The 17,806-nt window shown below is 38.5% G+C and overlaps 1 long non-coding RNA gene across 1 annotated transcript; it reads right to left on the bottom strand.

Annotated features, from left to right (window-relative positions):
- Positions 1-2,335: 2,335 nt before the first annotated feature.
- Positions 2,336-16,335, bottom strand: LOC108717350. Its single transcript, XR_001935843.2, has 4 exons — positions 15,999-16,335; positions 14,264-14,316; positions 11,547-11,624; positions 2,336-4,291 (listed from the first exon to the last, which is right to left on the bottom strand). It is a non-coding gene; the product is annotated as an uncharacterized LOC108717350 (long non-coding RNA).
- Positions 16,336-17,806: the final 1,471 nt, after the last annotated feature.

The following is a 17,806-nucleotide window of genomic DNA, read 5'->3' as shown; positions in this document are numbered from 1 at the left end:
TTGGACTAGTATGAAGTACTTCTAGTGAAGGAGGCACATCCTATCCCTAGAAATATTTTAGAATATCATTGTTCCAGTGGCGGTGGCTGAGGCATATATTACCATCACAATATATGAATTGAAGATGCTGGTTTTCTATTGGATATCGATGTAGTGGTTACTCTTCATTTAACAGAAACCTAACAAGTTGGAGAGGAGCAGTCTTATAAATAAATAGAAACAGAGAACTGATGCACGTCACTTCATGCTGTGTGGATTTTTGAGGAAAAAGCAGCATTTGTCTGTGCACCAAAAAAAAGTCTAGTCTCAATATGGCAGCCTATGTAAAGCGAAAGTCTGAATTCAGAGAAAAACATCTAAGTCCCTTTCATACAGGCTATCATTTTGTAATTACCTTATACACAGTGTTCTACTTGATAGCTCTTTTCCCTGTTGCCTGAGGAATGTACAAAGAAGTGCTTGTCTGCATACACGCTGGCTCTAAACAGTGGCATTGAGTATCTTGCATTACAGAGAGTAGTGGTGTTTTACTAACCTGCATAAAGATGTTAAAGCTCTCGCTCAATCCAAAGTAACAGCCGAACTAGAGACCCCTCTCACTATAAGCCAAATAAAAGAGGTTTGTGTTTTTGTGGGCATTAAAGTACACATTTACTAATGGGCTATAATAATGCACAGGATAGACAGGCTGGGAGAATTTGGCAGTCTCAAGACTAGTTAATAAGGCAGCACCAAACCTAAATATAGCCCTGCATCTCAGACAACACAACTCTCTTGTGTCGTCTCCCTGCCTCCCTCAAAAGTTAATGTCAGTTTTGCCTGGTAACTATTATACAGGTATGGGACCTGTTATGCAGAATGCTCGGGACATGGGGTTTTCCGGATAACGGATCTCTCCGTAATTTGGGTCTTCATGCCTTAAAGCTACTAGAAATTAATTTAAACATTAAATAAACCCAATAGGCTGGTTTTGCTTCCAATAAGGATTAATTATATCTTAGTTGCGATCAAGTACAAGCTACTGTTTTATTATTACAGAGAAAAAGGAAATAATTTTAAAAAATTTGGATTATTTGGATAAAATGGAGTCTATGGGAGACAGCCATTCCGTAATTCGGAACTTTCTGGATATCGGGTTTCCAGATAAGGGAACCTATACCTGTACTCATAAAATTTAAGCAGACTGAATACTACAACCTCAGTATCTTGGGAAGAACTCAGTATCAATAATAATAATAAATAATAATAATAATCTGCATGTTTCCCAATAGCATTGGGCAAATACGTGCAGGCCCATATATCGAAGGTCAAATTTAGTAGTTTTAGCAATTTTTAGCAGTTTTTAAACTACAATTAAACTCACTTTCTCTGAAATCAGAAATGTCATGAAAGTTATTAAAATATCCAAAGATAAATAGTATGAACGAAAAAGAATATGTGCTAAAAAATACAGAAACCGCTAAAAATTTGAGTTTTTAAGACAATTACTAGAGAAAAAAAAATCCAAAAACTTCAAAAAGTCCCATTTTGACGCAGTCTTTAATGAGGTTTAATGTGAAACTGACAGCAGGGAAAAGTGTGGGAAAACAACTGTCCTTATAGTCCTAAATGACACCTAAAGGAGCAAATCCACTAAAGGGCGAATTTTCACCAGTGAATGATCCGCCACACTTTGCGCCACTTCGGCCACAAATTCGTTACCACTTCTCTAATTCCCTAAAATGTGAAGTTGCTTCTCAGCTGCCGAAAGCTGGCAAAGTTTCGCTAGCGTTAATTTGTCAGTGTATTTAATAGCGAACTTTCGCTAGTGTTCATTTCTGCCTACACGTGATCCCACCCTAAAACAAATGTGCTATGTCACTCAAATGGTTTGAAAAAATGTTAACACAAAAATCTTTAATAAACAGGTCTTTTGAAGGAAATCCCGCTTTAAACATTGAAAAAAATGATTTTTTAAAACTTTTTTAAAACTTTTGATGAGTTTCCGGCATATGATATGATGTCACCGACATAAGATTGAGGAGGATGTAGCTTTATCTCATCAGTTCGTGAGGTCTAAGGTGGCGAAGGAAACTCTGGCGAAAGAGGTAACGTTCTGTAAAATTCTCACTTTAGTGGATTTGCGGAGTAATGACCGTTCGCCTCAATGAAAATTTACCTGCCGATAGGGCTAGTGACGGTGTCTTTCGCTAGCGAATTGTCCTCTACGCTTTTTAGTAAACTGCCGATGTCCCTGCAATTGGATTTCTGTCGAATTTTCGCTAGCGACGGCCATTTCGCCCTTTAGTAAATCTGCTCCATAGTCTTTAGCACATTATGAAAAATAACCACACAGTTTAAAATGAATAGCGCTTGCATATTTATTGAACAGATTCTAAAATAGTTAAAATACAATGAGTACTTAAGTGCTTCATTAAAGATCACATTGTTACAAAAGCTTGCCTTTTTTTTTTTATCAATACACAAATGCAACCATACATAAATGCCACAACTGTTTAATACTGATTAACTGCTCTATTATATACAGCACAGCTCATAGGTTCTAATCATACAATATAGTACTTGGAAAGGAAAAATAAAACCTAACATACAGTAGGCAAAGCATGCAGACGCATTTAACAGTCAAAGCTACAACAGCCCAGAGTGCTGTCTGCACTGCAAAGGAAGATCTAAAGACAAGATTCTATTAGTATCATTAAAAAATAAGGTGGGCTTCCAGATTGTGTCTAACACAACAGCATTCTATTGGGCATATTTTTTAAAGAGTGAACTTAGAGATCATCACGGTCCACTAGAGTGAAATTCCGCCACTCTCCATTCATTTCTATAGAATTTTTAGACATCTTTATAAAAGGGTGAACTTTCACTTTCACCCATTGAGAAATACTCTTTTAAAAATCCCATAGAAATGAATGGAGAGTAGTGGAATTTCACTCCAGTGGACTGTGGTGATCTCTAACTTCACTCTTTGATAAATATGCCCCTATGAGTAGTTTACTTAATAGTTTTTTTCACTGAGAGCAAGAACAAAAGTGTAAAATATTTTGTTTACCTAAATGAATTTTCATATTTTCAGGACTAAAAAAATAGCAAAATTATCAGCTGCCTCACTCAAAACAAACAAAAATAAATCCTGACGTGGGCCACAGGACATTCAGAAACCTGCCCCTTTGCTTTAAATGCACTTTCTAAAAGAAAAACCACAGAACAGGCTAGAAATTTCTACGAGTTATTGCTAGTTCTCTCTAATGAAGGAATGGGAAGTAGATTAACTTTTACGTAAATTACAGTTTTGTGATTGCTCCCGCTACAACAGTTGCTTGTTGGTGAATCTACCCAGTACAGAAACAAAAGAAAGAGAGAGAAATTAAGAGAGAACTTTTCTCACTTGCTCTGTTAGCAGTTATTTACCCTAAAAAAAAGACTGAATTTAAAAAAGCCACACTGAAACCAAAGTCAGTCCCGTCTAGAGAACAACAATCAGGAAAAAATACCAACACCTTCTTAGAACAAGAAAAAAAAAACCCCTAGAAATAAAAATAACTCCCATCAGAGCTACCTTGCCAAGGAGCATGTTTAAAAGTCCAAAATAGCACCATTCATCAGTGTCTCATATCCCGTGGCAGCTTCTCTGTCACTTACCACAAGGAAACAATGTGTTTCAAACAACTATTTCTATACATCAAAAGTTTACATGAATTAAAATATAGAGATATACGGACAATGGATGAAAATAATCTAACAGGTATGCTACATCTACGTGAACATAATACGTAATAAGAGGGGGACTCTCAGCCTCTGCAAGGTTACTGTTAGTTTGGAGAAGGATTGTAGCTGTAGTGATGGACAGGCAGATAGATTTTTGAGTTGTTAAGAGTCGAGGAAGACATTGCTGTGGTAGAAACAGGCCGCGAGGCCCACCTGTACTGTGTGTAAACATGGATTCACAGTGAGGATATTTTCTATACCTAGGCTGTAAAAAAGTGAGTTATGGTACATTTTGACCGTTTGTAAATTCTCTTAAGCAAGGCTCAGAGTCCCGTAGATTCTTACACTTTATGATATACACATGAACAATCTCCAATATATGACATTATGACCTTATCAACAACCACAAACCAAATGCACTATACATGGAAGAAGTATGATTTAAAAAAAAAAACAGAAGGAAAAAAAATAAGCAAGAGGTAATTTAAGTGAAATGACATCCGCATCCGTTTTCGGGAGTCAGGAATGCATCGGCCTCACTGTTCTCCTTGTGGATGACCTTGCTAGACAGTTGAAGGTGTCCCTATAAGCAAAAGAAAAAAAAAGAAGAAATGTAATATTGTTTTTTGTTGGTAATACAACTGATCTGAAAAGAACACTAGTTGGCAATAACCATGTGAATAGCTAAGAATCTATACATTTATACTGGCATCTCTTGTTCCAGTAAAGGAAAAGGGGATCAGAGGGGCAGAAACTGCAGAAATGCTCGGGCTCAGTTACAAAGGGGAAGGCAGGCTACAATTGACACAATAACCATTTCTTTGCACCCTGTCTTTCACCCTACATGAATTAATGTATTTCTCTGGGCTCCACTTTGGAGCACAAAGACCAGCTCCCACCACTATGACTTCAGAGGTACTAAACGTTAAGGATGCACCAAATCCACTATTTTTGATTTGGCCAAACCAACGAAACCTTTGTGAAAGATTTGGCTGAATAACGTACCGAATCCAAACCCTAACTTGCATATGCAAATCAGTGAGTGGGAGGGAAAAAGAAAAAATATGTTTTTAATTCCTTGTTTTGTGACAAAAAGTCACATGATTTAAAGGATTCGGATTTGGTTCGACCAGGCACAAGGATTCAGCCGAATCCGAATCCTGCTGAAAATGACTAAATCCTGCCCAAATAATGAACCCTGGATTCAGTGCATCCCTACTAAACGTATTCATGAGCAGCAGGTGGGGTCATTCAGACACAAAAGTTAAAGGTACAGTGACATCAAAAAATGAAATGGTTTTAAAATAATAAAAATATAGTGCAGTGTTGCCCTGCACTAGTAAAACTGCTGTGTTTGCTTCAGAAACACTATTGTTTATATAAATAAGCTGCTGTGCAGCAATGGGGGCAGCCATTCAAAGGAAAAAAGGCTCAGGTTACACAGCAGATAAGCTCTGTAGAACATAATGTTATCTGTTATCCACTATTTACCTGTGCCATATAGACTTTTTTTTTTTTTTTTTTTTAATTTCCGCTATTGCTACTCAGCAGCTTGTTTATATGAACTATAGTAGTGTTTCCAAAGCAAACAGATCAGTTTTACCAGTGCAGGACAACACTACATGATATTTTCATTACTTTAAAACACTTTCATGTTTTGGTGTTACTGTTCCTTTAAGAAGCGACAGCAGATACAGGCTGCAGTGGAGCCCTGGGCTTACCACCAGCCCTATAGCAGATGGTAAGGAAAAAGTTGTTCAGCGCTCAAGTAGAGGTGTTTCTGTACCGCTTGCCACCCTGAGACGGCCTTCAATTTGCCGCCCCCCCCTTGCCCACCTCTAAGAGCTCAATTGCGGGGCAAATTGCTAGTGCAGAGAGTGCAATTGTGCTCTCTGCACTAGAAGACCCAAAATTCCAATTTAAAAATCAGAATTTTGACTCTCGGGGGCAGATTTATCAAGGGTCGAATTTCGAGGTGATGGGAGTTTTTATTAACTCCCATCACCTCGAAATTCGAATAAAAAATGACCAACCTAAATTTATTTTAAAAATACTATTTTTTTTAATAAATTACGGTTGGTCATTTTTTACAGAAGTATTCTCTGTATGAGAACTAAGGGTGCACTCTTGTACCCCTTGACTTGCATTTCAGTCAAGTGTTTCAATTACCCCTACTATTTTATTTTACTTAATGCATTATATATATTTAGCCTGAAGGCATTATATATTAAAGCCACATTTCAAACTGACAAATGGTTAAATACATGAAAGGAATACTACAATAAATACTCCAAATTTCTCCTCCCTGCCAAAAAAAAAAAGCTGCATGTAGGACAGCATAATTACAAATTACTTAAAATATATGAGAGAATCTTTATCCCCATAACATCCATGGATGTAAATACATCCTTAGAAAGTGTGCTCAGTAATGTCAGAAGCGCTAATGTATTTTATGCTCCAACATGGTAAATTGCCCGTGCATGCCATTTGCATCAGAAAGTGGATTCTGATGGGTGTTAGTGCTCAGTCCTACTGCTGAGCTACACTAAGTACTAATACCCATAGATAAGCAATGCTCAAAGCAGTCGAACACATACTGAAGAAAACACATTGATCTGCTTAGATATATGTGCCATTTTGTTAGTGTTGTTAAATAGGGAAAAAGATCAAACTGCTGGGAATCATTCTTTGTTCCTCAGCTTGATCCTCACTACATCTGCCTCTACAGTTCCAGTCTCCAGATATAAAAAAAAAAATACAGATGCATATTAGTAGGTCTTTACCAGTAGATGCAGACCCATGTTTTCACAACAGTGGCAGACAAACGTCTTTCAGCATTTTACATATTTGATAAAGAGTAACTGGGATCCAAATTAGCCATAAGGAACCCAGTCATGTGTATTTCAATTAAGAAGCTTTAGATCAACAGAGCTGTCTTTTTGACAGAGAGTCGACCATTTAAACAGAACTCTCTAAGCTGGGCATGTTTGCAGGATGTGGGAGGTAGCAGCAAGATTTCCAACTTGCACACAGACTGCAATCTGGGAAACATTCCCAAAGCATTGTGGTGGCAGTTCCTTTCAGCTGTGAAAATATTAAGGCAGTTGAAATGCTGCCACATGTTTGAATGCAATTCATCAGCCTATTTTTATGGACATATTTTAATGCACTAGAAAAGGGTAATGCTTTTTTTGATAAGTTATGTACATCACCTAATACTCACTTTACCAATAGCTTTAAATTTAAGGGTCATATTCATAAGTATATTACCGCGATATACGGTGGAAACATTAAATATACCAATTATCCACAAAATGTGGGTCTGTCCTACTAGAGAAGCCTAAAGCAGTAGCTGAGGTGAAACCTTATTTGTTCTTCAAGATATTCAGGGGATTTGAGAGATCATTTATTTATTTATTTTTTGTAATCCTGGAGCTTGAATATGATGGCCAATTCCATCTTCATATATCTAAATACAAAGAATAAAAGGGTGCCAGGTTTCAATATCATGCATCAGTGCAGAGGCAGCAGTTAGCAGTGGGGATAATTTTACTTTGGTCTTTTTTAATCCGATTTGACTGTGTAACTATGTACTAGGGATGCACCGACTCCAGTATTCGGTTCGGGATTCGGCCGAATCCTTCTGCCAGGCCGAAACGAATCCGAATCTGCATATGCAAATTAGTGGCTGGGAGGGAAATCGCTTGACTTTTTGTCACAAAACAAGGAAGTAAAAACTGTTTTCCCCTTCCCACCCCTAATTTGCATATGCAAATTAGGATTCGGTTCGGTATTCGGCCAAATCTTTCGTGAAGGATTCGGGGGTTCGGCTGAATCCAAAATAGTGGATTCGGTGCATCCCTACTATGTACCCTGACTACCGTGATCCCTCTTCTTCACTATGGCTAGTAACTTAAAAAACTAAACTACTCTTTAGTTCTATCCTGTACATTTAAACATTCAAGTAGAAGTGTTGTTTCTTATTGCAGCTTGATGGCTATCAGATCTGTAGAGTCCATCCATGTTTCATCTAGGGATGCACCATATGAATCATTTTTACATTCAGCGCTTCTGCACTTATTATTATCCTTATTTTCTTTTAGCTAAACAAAGCCCTACTTAGTATATTTTGCTCAATGAAGTGTAAGATAATACATACTCATCAGTTCTAAATAATTATTCTTTTCCATTGCCATTATGCTATATCAATTTCGCCCACAGGCATGCATGGAGTCCTTTTTCTGTGACTTTATGAGCTCAGTAAGCACACAGAATTCTGCACTGCTACACACTCCCAGCCCATCCAAAAAATGGAATTTGACTTTCTTTGGGCAGCATAATACTTTCTTCAAATCATTTTTCCTTTATTAAATACTTTCCTGAAACTGAATGCAATAAAATGCATTATGGTGGGAAAATTCCAGAAATCCCCAAATGTATTTTAATAAATATTCTGTGTTTGAACATGGCTTGGGACATTCTAATTTTCTGGTGTTAGAGGCCCTAATAATGAAACAAATCAGCAAGTTTTATGCCAAGAATGAATCAGCTTCAACATGAGGTGCCCAAAATGTTTTTGTTTCAATGCTCATCTGAGCATGTAGGTTTTGCATTGCCAGACAGAACAAGAGCGCCTCAAGCACTTTGCTGTTTGTGTGGTTCTCAGCCCTCTGCTAATATATTTGTACATGTACCTATTTTTACATTTCTTTCTGTAATGACATGCAAATGTGCTGCAAGTCAATTTATCTTTGGCATCGTGGTATGTAGAAAACATCTGTTACTGACATAGAGATTTTGTTTTTCTGATATATTACTCAGATGTGCTTTTTACTTCTAGGGAAGTAATTTATCGTTCTTTTCGTGAAAATATTTCTCTGCGTGTATATGCCAATTTCTCGTTTTTATTCTTATAGAAATGTGTCCAGTTACACAAATTGTCAAAAGATAGCCAGACAAAAAGAAATAGATATTTACTTGCACCAGCAAGATCCAGGTAATTCATGTTTTAGACGAATCTGACATCACCTACCATATCAGCTGATCCAAGATATTCATTTTTCCAAATGAAAAACTGTCCTTTATAGTATAGAAGTATGTCGCTGTGAAATGCAATTTATACCTTTTGCTCATTTCTTCATGAATTTATGCACAGATTCATGTAGGGACTTGTGGCTTCTACCTTTCAAGGCAGTCACAGTTCCATCTAGCAATGCTGCATTCAAAGGAACTTTCTGTAATACACTGCACCACTCAATAATTGCATATGTATTAGTTATGAATGATAGGGAGTCTATGTAACTGATTTCTATGGATCAAGGCTGCGCTAAAGGGATTTTATATTACTTATATGCTGGAATACGATGTTACTGTAATTACATTTGTAATAACAATGAAGAATAGAAAAGAAATGGTACTAGAACCCTGTATAGGCAAAATGCAATAACATGTAAAGGGGGTTGGGCTAACTCCTTTGATTTTTTATTGGTTTTAAATGAAAACGGGTGGGATCACCTGGGTTTAAATTCTGTACTTAACATGCTACCGACAGAGACACCTATGATTAAGTATTGGAGGGTATGAAAGTGTAAGGTGGGCCATGTGAGGTCAGTATGTACCTTTTTAAATGTGATTTGTAATAAATTTAACATTTTTAACAAAGAATTGAGCCTTGGGACATAGATCTTGGATATATATAATATTAATAATTGCATATTTGCCTTATGTTATTACTTTCAAATGAGTTATGCCCAATTACTTCAAATTGAATATCCATCTAAATATAAACTATTTATAGTAAACTGTGACCAGTAGTACTTTACTTTCATTTATAGGACAAATAAAAGTACAGTATGCAACACATCATGTAAAATTGCAAGTAAGCACCCCTTTAAGACTTGTGTTATTGCTTAGAACTACATAAAACAACACACGCTGCAAAATGGAAAAAGCAAGCCTTCTAGTCTTAGTCACTCTTTGACTTGCTTATTTACCAGATTATCTGCCAAAATATCTGCCTGCCAAGATGAGTCATCCCACATCCAGACTCTGAGAACAAAAGTTATGTACAGTATACAAACTTCAGTTCTACACCCTGCTATCTGTGAGTGCACGGAAAATATTTATTACTCATTTGTTTTTGGCCAAAGGGAGCTGAAGTCTTCAAAGAAGTCATGTTTGCTAAGGCATTTTGGCTTTTTCAAATGTGCCAATTCCTCATAATAGATTCAAATCCCTTTCATCCTGGCGGAATGTGACAGCTCAGTGGCAACACTGAATTATAGGTAAGTCATTGTAAAGTAAAATGGATTCATTTTCAAGCAATACTTGTCAATGGGGGACTTACTGAATCAGTACAAATGAAGGACCGATTTATGAAATACTGAACTGGAGAAGCCTGATTGTTTCCCAGCAGTTTGTTATTTTTTCTCATTTATCGAAACATATCTTTCAGTCAAGAAAGTTTTAAGAAATTGACAAATTTATTGTCATGTGTTTCCCTGTTGAGAAGGGCTAATTAGGTCAAGAACAGTTCCCAATATTTTAAATTAACAGAAAACCATTAATTTTACTATATAACTACTACCTGTACACGGTTGCATATATGGGCACAATATAAACCAGGGGTCCCTAACCTTTTTTTACCCGTGAGCCACATTCAAATGTAAAAAGAGATGGAGAGCAACACAAGCATAAAATAGTCCCTTGGGGTGCCAAATAAGGGCTGTGATTGGCCATTGGGTTGCCCCTATGTGGACTGGAAGCCTACAAGAGGCTCTACTTGGTACTATACTTAATTTTTATGCAATTAAACTTGCTTCCAAGCCTGGAATTCAAAAATAAGCATCTGCTCTGAAGACACAGAGAGCAACATTCAAGGGGTTGGGGATCACTGATATAAACTATAAAAGTTGGTGAAAACTAAACTGTATCAGCTAAAGTTGTTAATTAACTCCATGCATCACAGAAACACAAAGCATTAACTAGCAAATTAATAAAGGGGTGTCTTTTTATGCCTGACCAATACCATCATTTTACACCACTCTAAACCTGGCTTAAAAGTAAATAAAACATCTGAAAATTATTTTTGCTCTGGAATGCTGTGTAAAATGTGCAGCACTCAACACCAGGCTTTACATGGCTCTTTATAAAGCAACGCTTCTGAGTTACACAAATAAAATGCTTTTTACATGCTGTACTGTGGTGTGTTTGGTGTATTTCAAGATTTGCATGGTGCAAGGCAAACAATAAAACCAATTCATTAAATCCAAAGGAGCATACAGCCTGCAACTATATTATAGTGAATCCATTCAGTGAATTGAATTTGGGCTTGCTGCCTATGTTCCTCTTAAGAAGACTGGCAAAACAAACTCTTATACACCTTGGTCAGTGTTTCAGGAATGTTTAAAGAGTGTTACTGATATTGCAACACGCTCTATTGATCAAAAGCAAGTTGGATTGTTTTTAAACAAATGCTGTGCCAGGTGGCTGCTAAAAGCTACAATACACACTATTGTGCAAGGCTGCTGAGGAACGATTGATCTATTTCTTGCTGTTCATTTTGGGCCACGGCGTACACTGTGGCAGAGACTTGACGTAAAACTTGTCAGATTAACACTGTGGAAGGCATATAAAGTTTGGGGAGGTATTTCCAGTACAATGTGCTAGTATGTTTTGAACTCTTCATGCCCCTTTGACTTTTACAATTTAAAGTGTTGTTGCTGAGACTGTGAAAAAACTTTTGATAAAATGTAACATTTGCATATTCTCTCCTGTCACAAATATATGTATTGAAAATGTATCAATCTATCTTCATGCGCAATTTGTAATAAAATTACCTTCGGAAACCTCCAATCTGTCAGTATGGCTCCATTTGGGTCCCAAGTGCTGCCGCTCGTAAGACATGGCCAGTTAGCCTACAAATCAAACATGCAAAAGAAATGTTAGGTCAGTCCTATGATCTTTGCTTTTCATACAGGTAACATTTTAAACAAAATGTTGAAAAGTAGCTGAAATTTAGTGGAGGTTATTTAATAGGAAATTGCCAAATCAATAAATTAAGCTAACTAGTCTATTCAATAATTATTGATTCGAGGATTCGTACGATCGGATCTTTGCGTCTATGGCCAGCATTAGCAGTGTATTTAACTGCCCTGTACTCATCCAGAAAAAAATCAAAGATTGATAATATATCTGTGACTGTAGCTTCAATTTAAATGGTTTTAAAGGGAATGCTCACCACTTTTAGAAGATGTAGAGAGTGATATTCTGAGACAATTTGCAACTGGTTTTCATTTTTTTTCATGTGGATTTAGAGTTATTCGTTTTTTATTCAGAAAGCTCTCCTGTTTGCAGTTTCAGAAGTCCAAATTACTCTAGATTGCTTTAGATGGGGATCAGTGACCCCCATTTGAAAGCTGGAAAATGTTAGAAGGGGGCAAATAACTTTTGGAAAGTTGATTAGAATTGGCCATTCTATAACATACTAAAAGTAAACCTATAGGTGAATCACCCCTTTAAAACTTTTATGCACCCCCCCTTATGATGTCATAGACAACTTTGACACTGCTTTTCTGATAATCTTACCTCACATAAGAGATTTCATAAAAAAATGGCCTAGCCCCACCATCAACTCATGTGCAACTGACATTTTTGGTATTTGGAAAGTCAAACCCTTATATTCTATATGTGGTGCTTTATCTGCAACTGGTAATTCTTGTCTATAAACGACAATCAGCACCACAGTTCTTGCAAATACAAAAAAATTAAAAGGGTGCCCCCCCATTGCCTTGTCACATGCTTTGAGGTCATAGCTTTAAACCCACCCAATTCCAGGTGGATTAAAGAGGTTTAAAAAATAATGAACATAGACAGAATTTTATTTTGCATTCACATTCCTTGCCAGGAAACTACAGTGGAGCATGTAAAAGAGACCAAATGTAAACAAGGTAAAGAAAACCTGCTCTTCCTGGAAGTTCCGCTTCATTGAACAACGACAAGCCCCTTTGTCTGCTGGTGTGTGTGTATATAAGCTATGTACAGCTGGCTACTTACAGTATATGCCCAAGTGATGTTTACAAACTTATAGACAAATGGTTCTGCTTCTTTTCAATGATTCATTATTTGTATTATTTTGCTCCACTTTATAACAAGGATTAACGCAAACAAAAAGAGAGGCAACCTGCTTTAACTGTTACACTCAATATTTGCTTTTGGTCGACATCTGCCTAGACTTATATAAATGCCCTGGAGAGCTGCAGAATTTCAGATTTCATATGCATTAATACATATGACTGCTGTGCTGCTTCTAACAGAGGCCCAATGCAGCTTGATTTTGAGTTTGTCAGTTTCCCATTCACTTACCTTTTAGGTTACTCTGGTGACAGTTGTCTCCTATTAAGTTTGTTATGAGCTCTGGGGTTCTTAGCAAACATTAAGACTCCAAACCATGTGCTTGAGTTTGAGAACTTCCAAGCTAATTGTTTTGCTCTTGCTACAAGACTCCTACCACCTAGTCAATCAGAATAGTGCTGTTCATCTATAGGGGTCAATTATTTACTATATCAGGAGGTTTGGAACCAGATTGTGCTAAAATAATGATGTCATACAAACTAATCTAAGGATCCCTTGTGCCAAATATATATTTTTGAAGAGTCACATCTGACTTGTAGTTGCCAGTTAGACAGCTGTATTGCAGAAAAGTGGTACATATTGTAGCTGATCATTATGTATTTATTAGTTAGCTGTGATCCATGACCATTGAGAGGGTGCAGGATAGACTTCAGCATCCCACTGCTTTTAGAATTCTTCCCATCTTGTCATGTACAGGTATGGGATCTGTTATCTAGAATGCTCAGGGCCCAGGGTTTTCCGGATAATGGATCTTTCCGTAATTTGGATCTTCATACCTTAAATCTGCTAGAAAATCATGTAAACATTAAATAAACCCAATAGGCTGTTTTTGCATTCAATAAGGATTAATTATATATTAGTTGGGATCAAGTACAAGGTACTTTTTTATTATTAAAGAGAAAAAAGAAATAATTTTAAAAAAATCTGGATTATTGGATAAAAGGGAGTCTATGGGAGATGGCATTCCATAATTCGGATAACGGGTTTCCAGATAACCAATCCCATACCTGCACCAGAAAACCATTTCCAATGTAAAAAAAAACATAAACACCTGTAAATTGGACATGGAAGATAAAGAATATATAGTGTGATAGAGATGCTCTATGTGCAATTATTCCCATTTCTATTGATACTCCCCTAATTCTAGACTATGGAAAAAAAACTGATTTTTATTTTGTTTTCCTCTACTTATTTGCCATGTCCGTGAATGTGACCGTGTTTCTAGTGCACTGAAAAATTCAGCCATTGTCCCTGAGGGAACCTTGGACGCGTTCCAACCGGCTTCTGAGATGGGCGGAGCTAGACAGCGTTCAGTAGATAGAAAGCTGGCTGCATTGGAGACACGAGAGCTGCCATTCTGCCCACCACCAAGCGGAATCGCCAAGCTGATCACAATAAAACAAAGCATTATTATTTCTCTTACCATCTCTGAGCAGCCTTGGGACTGCATTTTGGTCATTTGACAAGGAGAACAATCTGAAAAAGAGGGAGAAACTCAATGACATAATCATAAAATGAGGCTCATACAGAGAAAGCATAAATTAGTGCAATAAGTATGACACATAGCAGCAGTTAGTGGTGGGATTATTTCCTTACTGTTTAGTAGATCCTCAATATCTACTATCAATGCCAATAAGTACATTACAGATAAGGCACCTTTGCATTGCTTATGAGCCAGAACAGATACCAATTCATGTAATTAGCGATCGATATCTGTAGCTGGATTTAGAATTCTGAAATTAGCCCCAAGGAATTCCCAATTAATCAGACTGCATCCCCGTTCCATTTCAGTATTGCCAGACATACCTGTCTTGAGCAGCTCAGCAGAACAAAAGGCATATTTTCTGCACAGTTCTGATAATGGAGACTCTCTATTATTATTATTATTAACATGTATTTTTTAGAGGTCTCTGAGAACAGTATTATTAGAAATAGCAACCTTCCTTACTTAACCTCTCTAGAAACCAGCAGTCGGTGCAGGACAAAGCAATGCCATCCTTGGTGACAGGCTTCCCCCTCATTATTTATACTCTGACCCCCCCCCCCTGTGTTCATGCCACCGAAATCCCTCTATAAATATTGCATGCCTTTCCAATCTGATATCTGCAAAAACATTTATTCTAATCTGAATTGCACAATCTACATTAAAAAAACGTAATGACTTGGAGGAGATCGCTGAGCACAGCAGCCCTCTTTCATGAGCAATAAGTTTTTTTAACTCATAGGGAAAAATCAAGCAAATTGTGCACAGAGCCGATCTAGCAGGAAAAATACCACCTGCCAGCCAACCAGACACAGCAAGCATTGCTGTGAATGATGATGAGTGAGTAAGTCACCCTCCTAATAGTAAAAAAAATTAATAAAATGTTATGAAACATTCTGGCTCCTGCTGTGCCCCATGATAAATGCATGAGCTATTGTCATGGGCATTTGACTTTTTTATCCAACACTTTCCGACACCCACAAGTCCAGGCATTAATACGCTAAATACATAGACACACATAGAAGAAAGCTTTTGCACACAAACACTCATGCATATTACGTATATTCCCCCTGCCTACAATAAAGATCCAGTGCCATCTGCTGCCCATCAGCTGTTGCCCGGCTACAAACTGACACTCTGGGTTCCCGAAAAGTGCATTCAAATCATCTGGGAGCTGCAGGAGGCTTTTCTCTGGCACATATCTATATATACTTACCACCAGTAGATAGCAGCTAACAAAAAACTGTTCTATGAAGTGCAGCAATTAAACTAGCTACTGTGCCATCTGCTGGCTGAAAGTGCTATGTAAGCATGGCCAAAGAAGGGCAGTGCTGAGGGGCCCCATGCAGCTGTCTGTAGGTTGCTGGGGATTTGCATGATCAGCTGGAGGGCTGCAGGCTGCACAACATCCCTTATAATATATAATTGTTTGTCATTATAGTAGGTCCCTGTTATTGTCTACCCTGGCTCCTGTGATGCTGGAGCCCCAGGCAAATGGCCTGTAATAGAAGCGGCCCTTGCGCACAATGAGAGCAGAGGAGCCGGATGACGTCATGCAGTAGTGCAACCAGTAGCGCTAGCGCCGTGTTCCTCCGCTCCGGGCAGCACTCGAGTCCCAGCTGAGGGGCAAAAAAAAGTGTTTAAAATGAAGAGGGTTTTTTTGTGGGATACTTACAGGCAGTCGCCCCTGCTCGCGGCTTCCTCCCTCTCTCCTACATAGTTAGCAAAGAGCTGCCTTTAAGGAGGGCATTTTGTGTGCCGGAGTCTTTGTGGAAGAGTAGCGCTCGATACTTGAGCTGAAAGAAAGAAAGTGTGAGAGCGCCTCTCCTCCAGCCAAGGCAGGGCTGTGCCTGTGATGTAGATGCTGAATTAATGAGATAATTTGGATGGGGCCCCCTGGCCTCTTTCCCAGGCTCTCCGCTCGTGCTGCAGCACAGACAGACTGCTTAGTCTGCAATAATCTGCAACTCAAAGTCCCCCCAGTGTCTGACAGCCACCGCATTCCGGCCAATAAGAGCAACGACCATCGCTTGTAGCCCCGCCTCTCCAAGGCACGACTCCTCCTCTTTATTCCCTCCTCTTTGCTGCTGGTAGGGGGGAATTCACTGTACCCCCACCCTAATCGTGCATAGCTCAGTCCTCGCATGATCCCTGCTTCTCCCACTCCGCAGACAGGAGCCGGCCCCCATCGTGCTGTGCTGGAAGCGATTGGTCCCCAACAGCATCAATTAAAGGCTGGAGGCAGCTCAGCTCCGCCCCCCTCTTCGCTGTCTCTTGTACAAATAAGGTGACAGGAGATTGGTTAGGATCCCAGTCATGAACCCTGGCCAGGCTGCTGCACACAAATGGCTGTCTGCCAGGGGAGAGGGGGAGCCGCATACTGTAATCAGAAACCTGCAGCAGAGGTCGTTTAAGGCAACGAGGACAGACGTGTGGCTGGGCTGCCTCTTTCCCTTTTTTGTGCATGTCTGTGGCGTGGCGGAGAGAGAATGGTGCACTGCTTCTTTTCTTACAACCGTCCCACTTCTATTAGCTGTGGCTGACACGTCCAACCTGCAGGCAGCTCTTCAACTACTACTCCCGAGTCCCTGTGTCGTGGGGGATGCTGGGAGCTGTAGTACAACTGCCTATTGAGGCTACAGGTTACATATCGTTGCTTTAGCCGCCATTTCGCGGTTCTCCGCGGATCCCCTCCAATATGGATCCCGGTGCATCATTTACTGACTGAAAATGGATCTAGTCTCCTCACAGTCAATTGCCCTACATGTAAATATCAGTATCAATGCAGGCAGGGGGTTATAAAAGCGGTATGAGGTAATGCAGGGACATATATAGACCATTAAAGACATGGGGCAATGCAGGCTGGGAGATATATTGATGATGATAGGCAGTGCTATGAGGTAATGCAGGGACATATGTATACATGATTAAACATATGGGCTAATGCAGCTTAGGAGATATATAGATGGTTATAAATGCCAACATGGGGTCATACATTAAAGATGATGATTATTATTACACTTCATATTACATTCTGCAATGTCTTCTCACATCATCCCCATCAGTCCCTGCCTCAATGGAGTTACACTTTAAGGTATAATAATAAATGAAAAAATTAGGTAATGCAGAAACATATATAAGGGATTATAGATATTCATCTGAGGTGATGCATTGAGAGATACAGCTGATTATAGATATTAAATTGAGGCAATGCAGGGAGCTATATAGATAATTATAGATGTTCATATGAGGTGATGCAGGGAGATGTATAAAGAATTATAGATATTCATATTAAGTGATGCAGGGAAATATATAGATGATTATAGATATTAATTTGAGGCAATGCAGGGAGATATATAGAGAATTATAGCTATTTATACAAGGCAATGCAGGGATACACATTATATAGACAATAATAGATATTCATATGAGGCAATGCAGGGAGATATATAGATGATTATGGATATTTATATGAGGCAATGC

The sequence above is a fragment of the Xenopus laevis genome, chromosome 1L (genome assembly GCF_017654675.1).
Source record: "Xenopus laevis strain J_2021 chromosome 1L, Xenopus_laevis_v10.1, whole genome shotgun sequence".
NCBI lineage: Eukaryota > Metazoa > Chordata > Amphibia > Anura > Pipidae > Xenopus > Xenopus laevis.
The sequence above is the reverse complement of the archived record's forward strand: the minus strand, read 5'-3'. Positions and strand labels throughout refer to the sequence as shown.